General features: G+C 44.8%; 1 non-coding gene across 1 annotated transcript; it reads right to left on the reverse strand.

The window, feature by feature from the left end:
* Nucleotides 1-1,698: 1,698 nt before the first annotated feature.
* LOC119926104 lies at nt 1,699-1,836 on the reverse strand. Its single transcript, XR_005450014.1, has one exon. It is a non-coding gene; the product is annotated as a small nucleolar RNA SNORA7 (small nucleolar RNA).
* Nucleotides 1,837-4,442: the final 2,606 nt, after the last annotated feature.

A 4,442-nucleotide genomic window follows, 5' to 3' on the forward strand; every position in this document is an offset into this window, starting at 1 on the left:
AGGATGTCAGAGTCCCTCGTGGTCCTGGAAGCTGTAGCAATCAAAAATGTTCCTTCTAAGTCTGGGGCCCTCAGTACCGGCCCAGCTATCAAGACATTTTTAACTGCTGGAGTGCTCTCTGGAAACAAACACACTTGATCTGGTTTTGCTCGCTCTACCGAGGCATATATCAGTACTGTGGTCTTGGCAAAACTTGGTACAAACTGGCAATAAAATCCGCACTAAGCCATAAAGGATTTAATCTCCTTCTTGGCCTCAAGAACTGTCCGTGAAACAACTGATTCCACTTTATCCCATAATCGCCTAAGAGTTCTGTTCCCCACCCTAGGCTCAGATATACAGCATTTCCTTCACTCAATCAATCACCAATACTTAGCGCATAAAGAAGTATAATATAACAGAGTTTATCAATATGTTCTCTAACCATAAGGTGCTTACAGTCAGACCAAATTGACATTCGCTAGGATCTACGATCAGATCAACCTCCAGAGGCAGGTGATATGGGAATCACAGATGAACTAAAGACAGGATATCAACTACATAGAAGCAGTTGAAGCAGCATGGTTCAGTAGAAAGAGCCCGGGCTTGGGAGTCAGAGGTTGTGTGTTCTAATCCCGGCTCCGCCATTTGTCCGCTGTGTGACCTTGGGCAAATCACTTAACTTCTCTGTGCCTCAGTACCCTCATCTGTAAAATGGGGATTAGGACTGTGAGCCTTATGTGGGACAACCTCATTACTTGTATCTACCCCAGTGCTTAGAACAGTGCTTGGCACATATTAAGTGCTTAACAAATACCACCATTATTATTATCATTATTATTATTATTATTACATACCCCACCACAATCTTTACCATCCCATCCAGGTTCCCATTCCTAAGCCTTTGAGAAGCAGCGTGGCTTATTGGAAAGAGCCCGGGCTTGGGAGTCAGAGGTCGTGGGTTCTAATCTCAGCTCTGCCACTTGTCAGCTGTGTGACCTTGAACAAGTCACTTAACTTCTCTGTGCCTCAGTTACCTCATCTGTAAAATGGGGATGAAAACTGTGAGGCCCACATGGGACAACCTGATTACCTTGTAGTCATTCAGTCATTCAATCATATTTATTGAGTGCTTACTGTGTACAGAGCACTGTACTAAGGGCTTGGGAAGTACAAGTTGGCAGCATATAGAGACGGTCCCTACCCAAAAGCGGGCTCACAGTCTAGAAGTGGGAGACAGACAACAGAACAAAACATATTAACAACATAAAATAAATAGAATAGTAAGTGTGTACAAGTAAAATAAATAGAGTAATAAATCTGTACAAACATATATACAGGTGCTGTGGGGAGGGGAAGGAGGTAGGGCAGGGGGGATGGAGAGGAGGAGGAGGGGGAGAGGAAGGAGGGGGCTCAGTCTCAGTCATGCTCATGTGTATGTATGTATGTGTGTACATATGTTTGCACATATTTATTACTCTATTTTACTCGTACATATCTGTTCTATTTATTTTATTTTGTTAATATGTTTGGTTTTGTTCTCTGTCTCCCCCTTCTAGACTGTGAGCCCACTGTTGGGTAGGGACCGTCTCTATATGTTGCCAACTTGTACTTCCCAAGCATTGAGTACAGTGCTCTGCACACAGTAAGCACTCAATAAATATGATTGATTGATTGACTCTCTCCCATGCTGCTGCTGCCCAGCACAGGTGAGTTTTGACGTGTAGCAGATTGCCTTCCACTCGCTAGCTACTGGCCAAGCTAGAAATGGAATGGGTATGCCTCTGCTTGACTCTCCCTCCTGTACTTGAGGCTGGTAGACTACCGGAAACTCTCCAGGTGTGACCCTGAGAGGGGGACTAAGCACTTGGGAGAGTACAATACTACGAACTACAGATGGCATCACTGAATAGATGTTTGTCATTGGTCCCTGAAAGAGGCCTGAATTTAACTCCATAAAATCAGCTTCAGGCTCTCGAATATTAGCTCCTTGTAGGCAGGGAGCAAGTCTCTTAACTGTGTTATATTGTACTCTCTCAAGTGCTTAGAGCAGTGCTCTGCACAAAGTAAACACTCCATAAATATGATTGACTGAATCAGGCAGTCTCTTTGAGTGATCTGTCTGCTCCAGGGTTGCTAGAAAAATCTAGGGATCATCACCCGCTCTTAAAGGCATAAAGTCACTCTGTCCCAGCGAGTAAGCATTTAACTATACCATGTCCCACTTGTGTTTTCTCTACACTCTTCCTCCTCCTGCTTTCACTGCCTCCATAGCAAAAGCTCTCTTCCACTCAGTTTCCTGTTTCCACAGCTCTGACACCTCATTTTGTTTCATTTAGGCTAGTCTCCCCTCTTCTCTGTCTATGCACTTGCATCTGTGACCTTGGATATTTGATATTTGCCCTCCCCTTCTGCCCCCAGCACTTATGGACATATCTCTGAATTATATATTATAAATTGCTTATTAATTCATATTAATATCTCTCCCTCCCTCTAGACTGTAAGCTCATTATGGAAAGGGAACATGTCTACTAATTCTCTTGTACTCTCCCAAGTGCTTAGTACAGTGCTGTCTGAATAGGAAGCACTCAATAAATACCATTGATTAATTATAATAATAATGGTACTTAATAATAATAATAATGGTATTAAGCACTTACTACATGCTGAGCACTGTTCTCAGCACTGGGATAGATACAAGGTGATCAGGTTGTCCCATGTGGGGCTCACAGTCTTCATCCCTATTTTACAGATAAGGTAACTGAGGCACAGAGAAGTTAAGTGACTTGCCCAAAATCAAACAGCAGACACATGGCAGAGCTGGGAGTAGAACCCACGACCTCTGACTCCCAACCCCAGGATCTTTCCACTAAGCCACGCTACTTAAGTGTTTACTATGTGCCAAGCACTGTTCTAAACACTGGGATAGAAGCAAGTTAATCAGGTTGGACACAGTCCCAGTCCCCCACATGGAGCTCACATTCTTAATCCCCATTTTACAGATGGGGTAACTAGGGCCCAGAGAAGTGAAGTGACTGCCCAAGGTCACACAGCAGACAAATGGCTGAGTCGGGTTTGGAGCACAGGTCCTTCTGACTGTCAGGCCCATGTTCTACCCACCAAATCATGCTGTCTGCTTGGATGATCGAATGATTGATTCTTGCCTCAGCTCCCTGGTTTTCCATTTTGAATCTGGAGGCAGATTCGACTTCCTTTGCAAACAGGAGCACCTTGCCTTCTGATTCCCGCTGAAACCCCCTTCTCCTGACATTTGTCCAGGAGAGCATTCTTTTTCATTGCTAAGGTGTAAGATTGTGGTCAAGGAACGTGTCTATTAATCCTGTTGTTCTGTATCCTCCCAAGCACTTGGTAAAGTGGTTTGCACATAGTAAGCACTCAATAAATACCCCTGATGATGATGAAGATCTTAGTTATCTCATCCACCTTCCCTTTTTCTTCTATTCTGACTAGCCTCTGTTTCTGTAGTGCAATCCCAAAATCAGACTTTAAAAATCCTTGTTACCCAATTAAGAAAAAAAAAAAGTCTACAGTTAAATGACTTTGAGGCCCAGCACAGAAAATTTACTTCTTTCACAAAGGAGAAAAAAAATCTTCCCTTTTTTGGGGGGCTCCCTGTCATCCCAGTGGCTATTTGTGATATTGGTGCTGTGTTTCTTTGGAGAAACCTATTTTTCTCATCCACCATTGGGGATTCCAAAACTCTCATGAACCCACAGATCGGTGCCACATGATTCAATCTACTGCTGAACACCATATGTGATGTTATTTGGCTTTTCAGCACTAAATCCATGCCAAAAGAGCCCCCAGAGCTGCTTTAGGAGTGCCAGGAAGCCTGTTAGCCTTCAATGGTTCCTAAAGCCCTCCAGATTTGGTCTAAAGCGGGTTTGGGGGGCATCCCCTGCACCCCTATCATTGCCACCATTCTACTGCTAAACCCCAGGTGTCTCCCTGAAGGTGAAGGTGGTTATTGGAAGCTTGCAAACAAAGCGCTTCCTCCCTAGGCCAAAAAGGTCCACAGATCCAAGGGTTTCCCCAGAAACCGGTTCTTCTCCCGCAGCCTCTACCATGGACAGGCACCAACATCTGAGATCTCAACAATAGGATTTTAACAAGGTAAAAAATGTAAGCAAATCCAGTTCAAACTGCCATTCTGGGACCTATTATTTCCCCCTCCAGGACGCTCTGTACTTGTCCTTGGCATCCCAGGGCTCACATTCTTCTCCCCAACGAGGGCAGGAGCCTTGCTCCTTCAGAGTCATGGTCACTGGAGTCCAAACCCCCCAGGGATCCTCTCTGATCCTTTCCTGTGTCCATCCAGGACCCTCAGCACAAGTTCTCTCCATGTCCTGCATTCCCAGGCACACAGGTCACTAATGCCTCAAAAAATGGCCGAGGGTCTTCATCTCCCCCCACCTGGTCCCTCTACTTTCACCCCAATCCCT

This window comes from Tachyglossus aculeatus, chromosome 3 (assembly GCF_015852505.1).
Source record: "Tachyglossus aculeatus isolate mTacAcu1 chromosome 3, mTacAcu1.pri, whole genome shotgun sequence".
NCBI classification, from domain to species: Eukaryota; Metazoa; Chordata; class Mammalia; order Monotremata; family Tachyglossidae; genus Tachyglossus; species Tachyglossus aculeatus.